This window comes from Camelus ferus, chromosome 17 (assembly GCF_009834535.1).
Source record: "Camelus ferus isolate YT-003-E chromosome 17, BCGSAC_Cfer_1.0, whole genome shotgun sequence".
Classification (NCBI taxonomy): Eukaryota; Metazoa; Chordata; class Mammalia; order Artiodactyla; family Camelidae; genus Camelus; species Camelus ferus.
The window spans coordinates 9611372-9629279 of NC_045712.1; the positions used below are offsets into that span (position 1 = coordinate 9611372).

The 17908-nt window shown below is 38.6% G+C and overlaps 1 long non-coding RNA gene across 1 annotated transcript in view; it reads right to left on the reverse strand.

Annotated features, from left to right (window-relative positions):
• LOC106729852 overlaps positions 1-17908 on the reverse strand; it is a 659616-nt gene that overhangs the window by 640064 nt on the left and 1644 nt on the right. Inside the window, exons 2-5 of the long non-coding RNA XR_001366270.2 lie at positions 15937-16035; positions 8705-9783; positions 8121-8275; positions 5027-5121 (exon numbers count right to left, since the gene is read on the reverse strand). This is a non-coding gene — a long non-coding RNA (uncharacterized LOC106729852). The remainder of the gene's footprint in view (positions 1-5026; positions 5122-8120; positions 8276-8704; positions 9784-15936; positions 16036-17908) is intronic.

Consider the following 17908-nt stretch of genomic DNA (forward strand, 5'->3'; position numbering starts at 1 on the left):
GTATTAGCACAGACCCTGTAATTCCAAGATACCTCTCCTCCAGACTCTTTTAAGCAAGTGTGCCTCAAAATCTTACTAGGCTCACCAAACCTTAAATATTATGAAGTTTAGTCAATTTCATCTTAAAGTCACATGTCCTCAGCACCCAAGAAGTTATGAGTCCACAGTGGCCTCTGGGGGAAGCTCAAGGCATCTGCCAGCCTCTCTCACCAAGAATGGACCAAGGTCATAACCACAACAGAATGCAGACCATCTTTCTCACATCTCTTCCCACAACTGACAAAGCAAACTCAAGTTATCAAATGCTCTTGAATTTTCTGCTCTTACTTATTTTCCTCTGTCTTTCTTTGCCATCAATGTTAAGATCCAAGATTGCTTGTAATAACCTATAACGAAAAAGAATATGAAAATGAATATATATGTGTATGTGTGACTGAAACATTATACTGTATACCAGAAATTGACACATTGTAACTGACTATACTGCAATTAAAAAAAAAAATCCAAGATTGGCATGAAGTAGAGGGAAACAGATTATTTGGTTTCACTCTCATCTCTGGAAGACAAAACAGCCTTCCATGGGGATCAGCCTAAATGGCAAAGTTTTACACTGAGCTTTGGAGTCAAAGTCCCAGCCAGCAGAAGGGCATTCTGATGCCTTTCTTGGCCTCTTCCCCAAGGGTATCTCCTGGGGACCTTGTGAAGAACAACAGAGATTAGGGAAAAACAAAACTCAGCTGGGAGGCAGCAGAGTGTAAAGGCTGAGTGCTCCTCTGGCATCAGAGACTTTCCCCTTCTCTAGCTCTGTGCTTTTGGGCAAACATCTCATTTTCTCCATTTTCCATTTCATTTAGTGGCAGATGATAACTTGTGGATAAATATCTGCTAATTTTACTATTATTCTTAAGATGCTGGTCTAATGCCATTTTCGAGCTCCTCTTCCAATCGGAAAGGATATGTCTGCCCCATTTTGAATTTGAGGCAAAGAGGTAGCTTTGAAAAACCAAAAGGATAAATCATTAAAAACTACAGCAAACTATTATGTTTTGACCATGGGGTATCAGTGAACGCTGGGAAATCATGCATCAGTTCCATTAATCAGATACTTGTTTAATATTAAGCACCAACTATATGTCTAAACTGTGCCAGTCACTGTCAGAACACAAAAGAGATATGGGGGCATTGTTCTTTGAGTGTAAGAACTGCCAATCTAGCGGAGGAAACAAGATGCCTGACAGTGATTGAGGCAGACCTGAAACCAGGGACAGGCTAGTGTGGGCGTGAATGGTTGGGAAGAGGACAGGAAAAGGAGGTTTGAACCAAGCCTGGATGGGAAGGTCAGATTGAGACAGGCAGAAGGAGAGAGGGTGGGCATCCTAGGAGAAGGCTTTGATGTGAATGGAGAGACAGAGATGGACATGAGCATGGTGACAGCTGGAAAAGGGGAGCCGACCTTGCTGCAACAAACAGATGCAGCTCAGCTTGTGACAGTGGACAAGTGGGAGCCACTGATAGTCACCGAATCCCAGAGAAGTGTGAGGAGAGGGTGCAACAGAGTCGGGATTCAAATTCTTATATACTATGAACACTGCCTCCCAGATGTGAATTTTGAACAGTGGCTATGATAACGAACAGTTCCATGATTAAAGAAAAAGAAAAGTTGTGACTATGGGAAATAAAAAAACAGATAGGGAAAAAAAACTATTGTAAGATTTTTGGTCCCAGACACTGAAAATTATTTGATTGTTTCCACTAAAATTAATATATTTAAGGAGCCAGTTTCAGGAGAGAGATTATGAAATGAGTTGAGATTTTGCAATTCTGATGTTACAAATGATGTTTTTGAATCTAGTTAAGAGAGGTTTGGATTCAATTCCTCCAACCATTTTCTTAATCCAAGGCAATCATATGAAGATATCAACCCCACTTTTTCCTCACAAGAAATCTATCCATGCAATCTTTCCTCCATCTCCAGAAGAAAAAATAAAAACAAAAATATTTTAAAATGACAGAAGCTATTCCATTTGAAAAGGATGGTAGCTACCATTTTCGTTCAAGATGAGAAAGTTAAAACAAAATTGAACTTTAAAAGTCCTACAAGCCCTTCAGCTGTGCACCGAAGCAATCAGAATCCATGAATTCTTTAAAGATATTCTCAGGAAACACCCTGAGATGACAACATGAAATGGTGAGATGCTTAAGTCCACAGGGCCCTCACTTCCTCTGGTCAATTAGAATTGCCTTTGGAATTTATGATGACAGCCACGTTACTACATAGATTTTGCAATAAGAAATGAAATTAGTCTCATAAATGTTCCCAACTGAAAGACCAAAAGAACTAAAAAAAAACAAAACAAAAAAAAACCCAATGAAGACTATTCAAAATAACCATTCGTTTCTAGCCTGTATTGGCTATCTCACAACACAGTTCCTTAATGAAATCAAATGATGTACATTTGGGGGCCAGTGGGGACATTAAGTTGCCATTTGAATCCTCTGAGTTTCTGTGGAGAATCGGTTGGGAGAAATCTTCATATATTTCAGCCCCAACTCAGGGACCACACATTACTGGAGGAACAAAATCTTTAAGGTTGGCAAAAACACAAGGCCCTTCTTGTTAATATGTTGCCTCCTAGCAAGCACTACCTCTCAGCAGGTGGCATGAGACTCTGTCACCTTCCATCTCAAAGTCTTTCTTCTCCTTGATAGGGACTTCTTCTTTAAAAATGTTGATGAAGATTTCACAGGTTTCTTTGAAACTAATTATTAAAAAAGAAATGGCTCCCAGGCTTTTCCCACACCTAGCAATAAACCTCAGCTACGAGCAAGTTTTTTAAGTCAAGATTTTTGCTTCCAAAAAGGAGATTTGTAGAAATGCATTTAAAAACCTTATTAATTGGAGGAGGCTGCAGGCCAATTACTTCAGTGGCTTGAAAACAATTCCAAAATAATAAAATATGTAACAATGATGATTTTTCCCTCGTTCATATCACCACAATCTGAGAAATCCGCTGAGATGCTGCACCAAAAGTGATTTGGCTCTTTAGTGACAATTAATTATCAAAAATCAAAGGGAGGTTTCAAAAAGTAAAAAAAAAAAAAAAAAAAAAAAAATCAGGTATCGTATTCATACATTTAGCATTATTTAAATAAGCTATGTTTTTCTTAACAGCTCTTTTAGTACTGGCCACTTCTTTATTTTGCCACAGATGTTTCATTTTTTAAGTGGATAAATTTAATATAGGAGAATCCAAAAGGCCCCCTGCTGAATGGGAGAAGATATTTGCAAATGATATGTCTGATAAGGGGTTAATATCCAAATATACAGAACCCATACAACTCTACATCAAAGAAAAAAACCCGATTTAAAAAATGGGCAGTGGATCTGAATAGACATTTCTCCAAAGACATACAAATGGCCAACAGACACATGAAAAGATGCTCAGTATCACTAATCAGTGCAAATCAAAACCACAATGAGATATCACCTCATACCTGTCAGAATGGCTATTATCAAAAAGACAAGAAATAACCAGTGTTGACAAGGATGTGGAGAAAAGGGCACTCTCGTGCACTATTGGTGGGAATGTAAATTGGTGTAGCCACTATGTAAAACAGTATGGAGATTCCTTTAAAAACTAAAAATAGAACTACCATATGATCCAGCAATTCCATTCCTGGGTATTCATTTGAAGAAAACAAAAACACTAGTTAGAAACAATACATGTACCTCTATGTTCATAGCAGCATTATTTACAATAGCCAAGACATGGAAGCAACCAAAGTGCCTATCAATAGATGAATGGACAAAAAAAGATGTGAAATAAATTGTGCCATTTGCAACAACATGGATGAGCCTGGAGTGAAATAAATAAGTCAGACCGAGGAGGACAAATACTATATGACTTCACTTACATGTATAATGTAAAAAACAAAACAAATGAACAAACATAATAAAACAGAAACATAGCTATTGATACAGAGAATAAACAGGTGGGTGACAGAGGGGAAGAGGGTGGAAGAAGGAAAGAGACAGGTGAGGGAGATAAGGAGTCACAAATTCCAAATGCAAAACAAATGACTCACAGGTAGAAAATGTACAGTGTGGGGAATATAGTTAATAACTGTGTAGTATCTTTGTATGGTGACAGATCGTAACTGGATTTATCATGGTCATCATTTTGAAATGTACAGAAATTCCAAATCACTATGTTGTAAAACAGAAACTACCATAGTGTTGTAAGTCAGTTATACTTCAAAACAAACAAACTCATAGAAAGAGAGATCCAATATGTGGTTACCAGAGGTGGGGGCTATGGCGAGGGGGATGGGATTGTTGACTGAAATAAATGTGCAACCTAAAAGTTGAGAGTTACGTTTTATTTGGTGGACAATACTAAGGACTCAGCCCAGGATGACAGCCTCTCAGATCACTCTGAGGGACTGCTCCAAAGAGGTAGGGGAGGACCTAGGATATATAGGAGCTTTACAACAAAGACCAGGTAGTTGGAACATTTAAAGATTACTTGTTAACTGAAGAAAATGAGACATTTCAAGTTAAAGAATTTAGCACTTTTATATGAATGGGAGGAAGCAAACATTTGGGCTCATTGAATTCATTCCTTTGACAAGCACCTAGCTATCTAGGGCCAGTATTCTGTCCTTATTCTGAGTCCCCTCGGAGGGCACCATTGTGAGTGGCTGCAGAGGCCGGGCTGCAGGCTTGTCTTCACTGGCAGGTGGCGGCAGCCGCTAATGACTTGATGGCGTCAGCATTCTTTGTTTACTGATATGGTCTGCAGTATTTTTCATTCACAGGATAAAGGCAGTCAAAAAGCAAGACTTCTAGTTACAAGATAAATAAGTAGTAGGGATGGAATGTACAATAGTCTAAATATAATTAACACTGCTGTATGTCATACATGAAGATGCTAAAAGAGTAAATCCTGTCTCATCACAAGAAAAAAATTTTTCTATTCCTTTTATTTGATACCAATATGAGATGACGCATAGTCACTAAACTTACCTTGATAATCATTTCATGGTATACGTAAATCGAATCATCATGCCGTACGCCTTACACTTACACAGTGATGGACATCAATTTTATCTCAGTAAAAACTGAAAGGGGAAAAACGGTAGACTGTTAGATACACAGCAAAATGTTAACAAGGCTGAACAATAGACCATATGCTAGCTTCTTTCTTGAAAAGTAAATGTATCAAACAGAAATAAATGAAAATCTAATACCAAAAAAGTACACATTTTAAACTCAAAACAAGAACTCATTATACTAACTAGAAAAGCAGGCAATGTGTGTTGCTAACCTCTTACTAAGTAAAGAGTCTTCATGTCCTCCCTTCCCTTCCCACCCCTCCCACAGACACACATGCGTACACACGTACACACACACACACACACAGAGGAAATTTTTCCTATGACCCAATGATACAATGGAAAGAGAAAGATCTCTACAGTCATTTCCCATGAAAAACAAAATTCTGACTTTTAGCTGTCTTCTTGAAGCTAAGGCATCGTCATCTCCAGAATGCTCATGCTACAATACAAATACTACAACTGGCAGGGTAGAACGCTTTACTCACCATCAACAACTCTTTTGTAACTTAGTACTGCCATTCCCTCCTTCCATGGAACTGAGAAATTTACTTAAATGTCCTACATCTGAATCCTTTCATGGGTAAATAAAAATAGATATTTATATAACAACAGATGTTATATATAGCTGTGGGGGGGGGAGGTGGTAGGAAGCGATGCTGGGATTTGCATCAAGCCTCATGAAATGCAGAGGTGCTCACTCAACAGTATCTGCTACTGCTATGATTATTATTATTTATCATTCTTATTATTATTCCCATTAGCTAACAGGGAGGAGCAAGGCCCAGGTTGGCTCAGGCAGACACGTAGCTAGAAGGTGGAGAGGAATGCATAGCTGAGAGTAGTGGCAGAAGGGCAGCTCGAAGGCTCTGGGTCTCATGACACAGAAGGGAGGGAAAAAGTCTAAGATGAACACCACCTCCTTGTCCAGTTTGCCTGCAGCCAGGCCTGACTGTTGACTCACTTGCCACTGCCACAGATGTCACAGTCTCCAGACTGGTGGGTCTAAGTCCATGCGGGCTGCTACAACAGCAAAACCATAGAACGGGTGGCTTATAAGCAACCAAAATTTATTGTTCACAGTCCTGGAGGATGTGAAACATCAGTCAAGTCCAAGATCAAGGTGCTGGAAGATTCAGTGACTGGCAAAAACCTGGTTCCTGGGTCACAGATATCCTTCTTGTGTCTTTAAATGGCAGAAGGGGCAAGGGGGCTCTCTGGGGTCTCCTTTGTAAGGGCACCAACTCCATTCATGAGAGATCCACCCTCATGACCCAAGCATTCCCCAAAGCCCCACCTCCTAATACCATCACCTTGAGAGCTAGGTTTAAACATAGGGATTTGTGGGGGACATAAACATCAGTCTATAGCAATCTGCAGCACAAGAAGACCTGTGGAAATATGGAGAATTTGGATAATTTCAACTCCTTTGGCCATTTCCTCTGAAATGTGAAAGTTGGGCTCTTCCACCTAGGGTTCTGTTGAATCATTCCATCCCTTTGAATTTGTGCTTGCCTTTCTAACCTTTTAGATCTTGATGGGAAACAGAGTTGAGCGGACAGAAAGAAAGAACAGGATAAAAAAGAATAAAGGTAACTTTTAGATCCAAATGTATGATGCTTAGTGTTCACTTTTTCAAGATTAAGCCGGGGAAGTGCCTAATCACATACTCACAGCTGGTTTTCAGCCCAGGATCCTCTACTCCACGGAAACGCCAGCTTTTGTCTGGCTGTGATGTACACAGTGCACTTTTGAACTCAGCCCTTAAAGTCTTTGGATACTCTTTGCTTATAATTGAGAAGCCAAGCAAGAATTTCCTGGCTTCCAGTTCCTGGACTTGAGGCAGCATTTCTTCACAGGGAGTGTTCCAAATGTTAATAATTGTGAGGCAAGCTGTCTATCAGTGTAAGAAGGGTGACGTCAAATAAGGCCAAACAGAGTCTTTTACTGCAAGATTTCTCAGAGCCTTTAATGTGCTCACAGGGAACATCAGTTCCCCAGAGAGGTACTTCCTTGATCATTCACCATTTTTTCACAGAGCAGTTCAAGGACTTAGCAGTCTCCTAAAAACTTGGGGAAACGCTTGGAGAAGGCCCAAGATGGTTTTATATTTTGATTTGCTCTTTTTGTTTTAAATTACTTAGAGTTGGTAACCCAAGTCCATGTTATTTACTTAAGGGAGGAATTTAGAAACCCAGTAATTCTTAGTAATTCTGGTACGATGTTTAGGACGCAGGGCTCTGGATCTTAACTACAGCTACGAGTCCTTGAGAGATACAGAAAGATGGACAGTGCACACCAAATCACACACCTGACTTCTATGAAAAACATTTTTCTCAAATTCCACTGTAGACCCTTGAAGATTAAGGCCGGAAGTTACACTGGAGCCTGGAGGAAAGTCAAGGCAATTGGTTCTGTCCCTAAACATATTCTCCGTAAGTGGCACACTTTCAGACTATGCAGAAGGCAGTCACAGGTGGGAGCCTCTTGTGTGTGTTCAGTCCCACCACTGCCTGACAAAGTGTAGCCAATACACCTGGATTTGGCTAAAAGGTGTGGGCTCAGAGAAAGACTGGTTTTGCTCACAGTTCAGGCAAATATATCAAAGAAGAGAATAAATGTATGTCCTGAGGAATCAGGGAGCATGGTCCCCAGATGCAAGCAATTTTTCTAAAGTCTCCTCATGGTGGACAAGGGTTGATTTTGCCTGCAAACAACCAAAGACAACACAGAGGAAAACAAACATGGAAGATGGAAAATAAGGACCCCTGATGACAGTGGTAGGCCCGCTGGATCCAGCTCCAAAATACAGCCCTCTAAAGTTTCAGATTCCAGGAGCTGTAATGTCTTTTCGGCTAAAGCTAGTTTGAGTTGAGTTTCTAAAGCTTCAATAAGAAAGTGGCTGAATAATCCACTCCTCTTCTTAAAAATTCATGGAAAATTTGCATTCTCCTTCACAATACATCCATGTTTATTTTCAAAGAAAAATATGTTAAATTATTTACCTTTGAGTAAAGTTGACTTTCCCAGAAGATGTGCCACATGTACATAGTGTCTTCTCACCTGCCCCGGCTCACTGCTGAGGACCCCAGTTTTGAGTTGCCTGGTTGTGGAATAAAAATGCAATTGTGCCTTCTTAGTTCTTTCCATCTTAACTGTCCTGCAGACAAAGAAAGGAAGAGCTGAAGAAGATGGAGAAGCATTACATTCCAGGGAGGCTTAACCATTGACTCCTGGCCTCCTTTGCATGGAGCCCCACTGCCTGCAGTATGGCTTAAGTTTACTGAGCCTTGTCTACCTGCCACATGCTTTATGTGTATTGTCTTAGCTCTCATAACATTGGAGGTGGTTACTATTATTAGCTCTAGTTTATAGATGAAAAAGTATTGGGATTCACTCAGGTTTAAAAACATTGCACAAGATTACAAACCTAATAATAGAGCCAGCATCAAAATCTACACAAACCATCACCATCATCATCATATTTATTATGTTTCAGGTACTCTTCAAGTGTTTTACATAAATAACTCATTATTTAGATACTGTTATCCTTTACTCAAAAATGGAGAGACAAAGCTTAACATCTCACCGTGACTATGTTCCAAAACCGGATGGTCTTGCCCCAGAGTCTGCAAATTTGGCCAGTGGACTGTTTCTTTCCTTGGCCTGGATGGAAAGAAACAACAGTGCTTCCTTCCAAGGTTGAATGGGCCCCAGGACCCTGATGCCATCCCACCCATGTAAGAAACCAGAACTTCTAAGAAACCAAAGAGATCACAACTTCTCACTGAAAACTAAAGGTGACTTTGCCACACGAAACTCCACCTTTCTCTATATCACACTCAAAGTTGCATCTTCTAAAATGTGGCCTGAAACATGTCCTCTGAATTGACTGAGGGATAGCCAGTCTCCTCGTGCGGGCAGAGTGGAAAGGACCAAGTAGGTATACTCGTTTTTATTGTTATTTATTTATTTATTTATTTTTTATTGATTTATAATCATTTCACAATGCTGTGTCAAATTCCAGTGTAGAGCACAATTTTTCAGTTATACATGAACATACATATATTCATTGTCACATTTCTAATTGCCACTTTCACAAGTCACCACAAACTTAGTGGCTTAAAAGAACACACATTTATTACCTTCTGGTTCTGGAAGTCAGACACCTAAAATGGGTCAGTCAGGCTGTATTCCTTATTCCTTCTGGACAGTCTAGGCAAGAATCTGTTTTCTTGCTTTTTCCAGCTGCCAGAAGCTGCCTGTGTTCCTTGGCTTGTGGTCTCTCCCTCCGTTTTCAAAGCCAGTGGTGTAGCACCTCTAAGCCTCTCTTTGACTATCCTGCCTCTCTTTCACTTATAAGGAGGCTTGTAATCACACTGGACCCACCTGGGTAATCCAGGAAACCATCTCAAGATTCTTAATTACATCTGCAAAGTCCCCTTTGCTATGTAAGGTATCATGTCTGCAGGTTCCAGGGATTAGGACCTGGACATCTTTGAGGAGCCATTATTTTGCTTACCACAGTAGGCAGAGGAGGTTTTAGCATCCCCAAAGGCCAACAGATACTGCTTCTAGAAAATGATTTCAAGATTGAATGGCATCTCTTTACTCCAGCTCACGATCTTGGGGCAGAACCAGCAGGCCCTCTTGCTTTCTGAAAGGGATCTAAGACAGAAGGGTGGAGACATTTCACATAATTATCCCTGTCTCTTCTAGGCCAAAGGTCATTTTGCCTTTTAACCCAGAGCACTGCCATTTCTGGTTGCCAGGATGCAGTTGCCTGCGGGAATTAATTTCATTTGCTGCTTACAGAATACGTTTCCACAGGTCTCTTTAATAAATGTGTTTCAAAACACAATATGAATAGTGATTATCTCCTTGTTTAGGTCTGAGATCACTGCCTTTTCCACACTTCATAATAGTAAGTGATTTATTTGTTTTATAGTTTGCTTTCTTGGAGGCTCTCCCAGGTCATGTTTAAATGGGCATTATCAGATTTCCCCAATCTATGTTTTCTTTGCTATTAGAGAAATGGAACTGAAATATCCACAGTTTTTATTTTCAGACACTTCTTAACCAATTGACTTCATTTCTATAAAATGAACTTTTTATCAATTTTAAAAATTAAATCTATGTTCATTTCAGCCTAGCATACAGTTCTGAGATCTCTTCCCTCCCGTGAATTTCCAATTAAATGATAGCAGTCATGGGCCAAAATTGGCTTTTGTTAAGATTAAAGATGAATGACTAACAGCAAAAAACACTCTCCCTACCTATACGTTGGGCTGGGGAGAAGAAAAGACCTACATTTAAGAAGGCCATTTATTAGACACTAACTTCAAAAATTTGGCCAATTCCTTAAATATTCAAAGGATACCTGGAATGGAGTTAGAGGAAGAGTGAGGGAGAAGAGGGCTCCTCTTTCCACAAGAGAATGGAGGCGTTTTTGGTTTTGGTTTATATCTTCTTAGAAAGCAGTCATAGACCATAAACAAATACAATAATGGTCTTTCAACAAACTACAAAAACAGGTAATGGGCCAGATTTGGCCCACAGCCCACCGTTTGCTAATCTCTGATGTAATTTTTTAAACCACTAAATTCACCCCCACTCCTGACGTATTTTTTCTTTTTTGCTTGAGCCGGATGAAGTTAGGGTACTGAGTTACACCGTGTTTCAATACAACTGGTTTCTTTTGCATTGCATGTAGAAACATTAATGTGAGTTGTCCTCAGCAAACTGCCAAGGCATCTGAAACACACACAAAAAGGTTAAGATCCTCTGAGTAACACTCCAACGTGTGAAACCAGTGCTCTGTATTTACACCTCTCAGGAACAAATTTATTCCAGACAGATTATATATGATGAAATTACAAACCGGTTATTCAAAGTTGGGAGGCTGAACAGAAACCATAAGACGTGAGAATGACAGCCATGAGGACAGCAACCCTCCTCTCCTAAGTACCAGGGTGGGAGCATCAGTAGAGCAGAATGGACTCAGGACTGACCACAAGTGGTACTTCTCATGATAAGGTATGATTTCAATTCTGTTTGAGATTCAGCATGGGAGCAGGAAATCATAGGGACTTTGTACAGCACCAGATCCTGGGTTTTTAATCCCACTTCCGTCTCCAGGTAGCTGTGGGTCCTTGGACTGAATACTTGATCTCTGTGAGTCTCAGTTTCCATCTTGGGCAAACTTCATAGGGCTCGTAAAAATAACCAAGGAGAAAACACAACAAAGGAATGACAGGCGTTCAGTTGATGTTCTCTTGCTCCTCTGTTTGCGGTGGTTATTGATTTCTTTTGGATGGCTACTTAAAACAAGAGGCTGCAGCATTCCACAAATGGGTAAGAGCACACAGCAGCTCATTTCAGGTTTTTATTCAGTGATAAGACTTATATTCTGTAATTGGCACGTGTTCTTCTTTTTGCCTAATGACACTAATCTGTTCTTATCTTAGTCATTTAACTGGGTTTCGTGATTAGCACAGGCAAGGTTTTAGGGATTTAGATCATTTGTTTGATGTTTTAGCTTTTAGCCATGTTTGATTATTTATTAAAATCGATAAAATCAGCTGTGTCAACTAGTTATTAAAACTATAATTCTTTTATTGGCTAATACCAGGAAGGCGGAAGCAAATGAAAAACTAAAACATTACATGAATTCTTGATTAGAAAGCCAAGCTTCTATAGGGGTGGCCTACATACTTTGCATTAACTGCAGCCTGTTTAGAACAAGTCTGTTCTATCTTTAGTCCATAAGGAAAGGACCAAGTGGGTAAGCATATGCGCGACTCATGTTCTAATTTATGCTTTAAAATAAATACGAGTTTGAAAGAAGCAATGTGTTCTGGTCTTCAGAAAAGAAATATGAAGTACTTGCCAAGGGAGAGTGGTGAATAGTATCCAAAGACGGCTTCCATCAATTCCTTCTCCCCGCATACAGGCATGTCACTCCAACCACCAAGAGACGGATTTTATTTCCCTCCCCAGAATCTTGGCCTGCCCTGTGATCTGCTCTGACCAGTGAAATATGGTGGAAGTGACACTTGGCCAGCTTTGCTCAAGGTCTTGAAGAGACCTTTAAGGGCCTCTTCTTTGAATGTCGGAAGCCAGATGCCAAGCTCTAAAGAAGCTTAGGCCAGAATACTAAGTGATGAGACACCACATGGAGAGAGAAAGGACACATGGAGAAGCATAGAGAGGCAATGCCAGACACGGAAGTAACATCTTCTTGTACCTTTTGGCCCAGCCTACCCCATATGGAACAGAAGAATTGCTCAGATGAGCTCTACAAGAATTCCTGATGCAAATACTGTAAAAGATAATTACTCATACTTGTTTTAAGCCACTAAGTTATGGGTTGCTCAGTTAACCAAAAATAGATAACTTAAATGAAGGCAGAAGGGATAAGGAATGAATACAACTTTTGATGTAAGTGCTGAAAATAAAATATCTAGTTGAATGAGTGAGCTTCTATTGACCTAGGATTATCTCTACCCTTCAAAACTATTTCAAAAAAACAAACAAACAAAAAAACAACAGAGCTCCCCTTCTGAAATACTGCTGGGAAAAGAGAAATATCCAAAGTGTCACAGAGTTGAAGAAAAGATGTTGTTGGTTCAGGAGTTTGTAACATGAAATCAGAGTGACTAGCAAGAACAGTTGGTGGCATTACTAATGTGCTTGTTCATATAGAGAGTTCATTTATTAACCATAGGCAGCTCTTAGATGGGTTTCTGTTTCTTTGTGTATGAACAAGAAGCAGATAAGTTTCCAAAAGCACACCTCGTATTTTAACCTCAGTTATGTGAATTATGTAAACTCTCCTCATTTCCAGGAAAAGAAAAAGTTCTTAACCTTGTAAGAAATTAAGTACCTAAGAAAAGAAAGAGAATAGTAGTAAATATATAAAATATATGCAAATTAAAGCAGTATAATACCATTATCCCCTGTCAAACTGGCAAATTAAAAAAGTTAATTCCCAATGTAGGCAAAATAAAGGCATTTTTATTCTAAAAGACTAAAAGAATTTGTCACCAGCAGATTCTCACTAAAGAATCTATCAAAGAGGATTCTTTAAATAGAAAAAATATCATCCAGATGAAACAACAAAGATGCAGCAAAGAGTAAAAAGAAACAAAACCAGTAAATACGTGGATATGTCAAAATGGATATTAAATGTACAAAACAATAATGCTAATGTTTTACTTGCTTTTGCAATATATAAAATTAAAGTGCATGATGTCATATTAATTAGGAGGGGATACACAGCATTCAAGTAGCTAATATTAAAGTCTTCAGATTATACATAAAGAGTTTAAAAGATCCTAATATTTGACTTTGATTAAGTCAAGGACGTAATAACTATAAAAGTAATGAAAGAATATGAGTAAAACTTTCAAACTCCTAGAGAAAAATGAGACAATTAAGAACTCTTTACGGAGAGGGTATAGCTTAAGTGATAAGAGTGCATGCTTAGCACGCATGAGATCCTGGGTTCAATCCCCAGTATCTACCCTAAAAATAAATAAACCTAACTACCTCCCTCCCCCACAAAATAACAACAACAACAACAACAAAAATCTAAAAAAAAAAATTACTCTTTAGTTTAATTCATCAAAAATATACCAAAAAAATAATAATAATAAAGGTAAAGGATGAAAGAACAGGCAGGACAGATAGAAAATACTCTGTAATACATCAATAATTACATTAAATATAAATGTACAAAATGCTCATTTAAATGACAAGGACTACTCAACTGGATTAAAAAATAAAACTGATTTCAAGCTGTTTACAAAGGATAACTATAATGGGTTGAAAGCAAACGATTTTAAGGGAAAGAAAATGTTAAGCCATACAAAATAACAACAACAACAAAAAAAGCTGTAAAATAACACAGAATAGATTTTAAGTCAAAAACACTGCTAGAGCTGAAAAGGGACAATTTAAATAATGAATATTTAACTCACCAGGAAAATACAAGAATTCCAAATACGTATGCAACTGATGGGGCTCAGAGCAAGCTATCCCAAAATACACAAATGTTCACATATTGATTATTTTGGATTAAAGTTATTTCTGAAACAGCTGATATAAGAAGAACCCCCTGACCCTCCTTTGTTCCCCTGAAAGCAGGAAACAAAGTTCCCACAGAAAGGTATCTTCCCTGTGCTGGGAGGATGGAGGGCATCCTCATTGTCCAACATGGGGAACTCAAGGCTGAGAGAGCTGTACAAATAGACTGTTATTTCTTCATTATTTTGCTACCCCGATGAAAAACTCCCTTATTTTTTCAATCCTCACAGGTATTTGATTCTTTGTTTAAAAAGGTACACAGACAGCCTGCTTTGGTCTTAGATCCTATTACTATGGGGTTTCTGTACCTATAAAATTAAATTTGTTTTTCTCCTATTAATCTGTCTTATGTAAATTTGATTATTAGATCAGCTGATAAAACCTAGAAGGGTAGAAGAACAATTTTGCTCCCATACATACCTAACAACTGAGCCTCAAAATATATGAAGGAAAAATTGATAGAATTATAAGAACGAGACAAACCCATAATCATAGTAGGAAATTTTAACGTACCTTTCTCTGTTACCAACAGATCAAGTAAACAAAATCAGTAAGCATGGATAAGTTTTGAACAGCATAATTAGCAAACCCAGTTTAAAGCAAGTACAAAGATTATTGCCCAAAAGTAGAGAAGACATTCTTCAAAGACATACATAAATGTAACCACAATCAATCAGGTAGTGGTCCTCAAGGCAAGCCCCAGCAAATTTCAAAGGGTTGAAACCACACAAAGTATGTTCTCTGATCACTAGCAATTAAATTAGAAATCAAAAACCAAAAAGTTAAGTAGAAAATCCGATACATTTGGAATTTAAGAAATATATTTTGTGACCTCTATTTCCAGCTATGATAGAATCGCTTGTTGATAATAATCCTCTTCAAAAACACACCTAAATGCTGGGTTAAAAAAAAAAAAAGATGATAAATGCAATTCTACCACTGTGAGGGATAGAATTAGAAGTGATATGATGGCTGGCTTTTCATTGTGTTTATATCTATTTTCCCAGTTTTATAAAGTCAGTAAGAATAACTTTTTCTAAATTCAGTAAGAATTATCTTTTCACTTAGCAACCATGAAGAGTTGTTACAAATAAAGTATCACTAATTTTTTCCCATTATTTACATTTTCAATCAATACTTATAAGAGAACAATTATTCTCATGTGAGGGCCTTTGACACTGTTTGATGATGTTGAAAATGTACATATCTTTTGATTCAGCAGTTTCACTTACAGAAATTTATCTGCCAAAGCATATGCACACATCTGTCTAAACACAGATATACAAGAATATATATTGTGTATAGATGTATATTCTGAAGTATTTTTTGATGGGAACACTAAAACAATGTCTGCTCTTAGGAGATGGTTAAATAAATGGTGATACATGACTTTAGAGAAACACTATTCAGGAATTAACAAAGAATGAGGTAGGTCTATACATGCTGATGGACTGTATGCCTTTGATTAAATATCTTTGGTTCAAGCAGCAAAAATCAATTCTGGAGTACTGGAGCAAAAATGAAATGAAGTGGAGCCACAGGAGTTGGTCCACAGAATAGCCAGGAGGCCGGACAGCAGAAAAGACACTGGCAACCCCAGAGCACTCAGCACCTCAGGTACCACTCCACCATCTTCTCTGGATGTTGGCAGTGCCCTTCTGATGTTGTTTTAATCCTTGAGTCACTCCTGTTGAGATTCACTCTAAAGAGAGAAAGAGAACGTGGGTTGCATACCTCATCCTTGGCTACCAGAGGACAAAGGACTTAATTGACATTCCCACGAGGACTGTGCACAGTGAGAAAGAGGTGATTCCCCCGAATAAGATCAGCGTGCTGTTTGGAAAGGAGAAAGAATACTGTTTAGTAAGTTAAAAAAAAAAAAAAGTGTCCTGTATAAACTGCTACAGGAATAAAACAAAATGTAAAACATAGTAAATCACCATACATATTTTTTAAAATGAGAGAAAGAATATATATCACAAGTAACATATAGAAGGTATTCCTAAAAACAAACAATGAACAAAAAGAAAACCCTGCTAGAAATGGCACATCCTTATCTCCCATTAGGCCCTCTGCTCCACAGGAACAAGAACCATGTCTGTCCCAGGCTGTATTTTCAATGGCAAACACAATAAACAGTTGCAGAGTGAATGCAAGAATGTAGTTCTAAGGAAGAGAACAGGGGACCCGAGGGAAGAGAGACTTACTTTTCACATATTAATTTTTTAAAATCAAGTGCCTGTCGTCCTTTTACAATTAAACAAGAGTGTAAAGAGAATCCGTAATCATAATACACACTTTTTTTAAATATGAAAATGTCTTCCCCTAGGAAGTTTGGGAATCGCTGTTATAAACAATCAGCCTCACCCCCTCTCCCTGGACCATCTCATTGTTTCCGCGCCCAGAGAGTGGAGCAGAAAAGGCTGCATTGTCCAGTGGAACCGCCCAGCTTCAGCAGGGGAAGCTCCCCCACTGCACCGCACACAGTGCAACTCAGCTACTCCGGGGCCCCAGGAAAGAATGACTGGAGAGATAAATAGTCAAGGCCGATTTGGTCATCACGCTGGGGCTCCAGCTCTTTAGAAGTCTGCACGGATAGCAAAAACATTGCTGAGTGTTTAAACGATTTGAATGATATTCGTAGGGAGACCCTGAAAAGAGGAAAACAATGGCTTGATGACAGCAAGCTGACAATGGAAGAGAATTTTGTGGGCTGAGATGATTGTGGAAGCAAACAATGGTGATATTGTCCTTCTGGTGTTATTGTGGGACGCCGTAATTTATGGATGAAGTGGGATTTCAAACAAGATAAACAGACTTGAATTTGTTAACTAATACAGTAAGCAGAGAACATTCTGTTATATGAGGAGAGAAATGGGGATGTTTTATACACCCCTGCTATTTGCTAAACAGAAATATGTTTGTATTTGGGATAAAGTATTGCTTTCCATTGTTTCTGCTAGTTTGTTGAGAACATCCTTTTTCATGTAATCTTGAAAACAGAAAAACCTGGGTGAAAGAGAACATTGTCAATATATGTCACTAGACAACTATTTTTTTGGTTCTAGAAGTTAGAGAGGGTGTGAAAGTGTCAACTAATTTACTCTTTTCTTTGCAGATGTAATGCCTGTCTACTCACAGATACTGAGAGGATGTAATGGCAATCACAACGATAACTACTTCTCTATCACAAGCAGTTTATAACGTCGTGTTGAACAATTTAGTTTCGATTACACATAGAAAAGAGGGACCACTTCTCTCTAAACTATGAAAACCAGGTTTATACCTTGGTAAGCATGGTTAGTGATAAATTACTACTATTTATGGAATTACTGGATTAACATTTGTAAACTGGACAGAGGGCAAATTATGTATCTTACATCTCAATCCTGGAAATAGCGTCTGGCAGGCAGTAAAGAGTGGAGTTCTGTTGAATGAGTAAAAATTTGATTCTTCTATGGGCAAGGGAGTCTAAGTTGGGGATACATCTGTCAAAGATAAAACTTAGGCTGAGACAAAAGCATCAAAGACTATTCATAATCTTGCAAGGGGAACTATCAGCAGGGATTTTAGGGTGTGAGAAAGGAGACGGCATTTGATACAGTGAGAAAGGAAAGGCTCAGACAGCCCCTGAGTGGCAATAGTTCTTTTAAGGTGGGATTTTGGAAGCCAGGATGACTTTCTACAGGTACATTTGGCAGTCCTT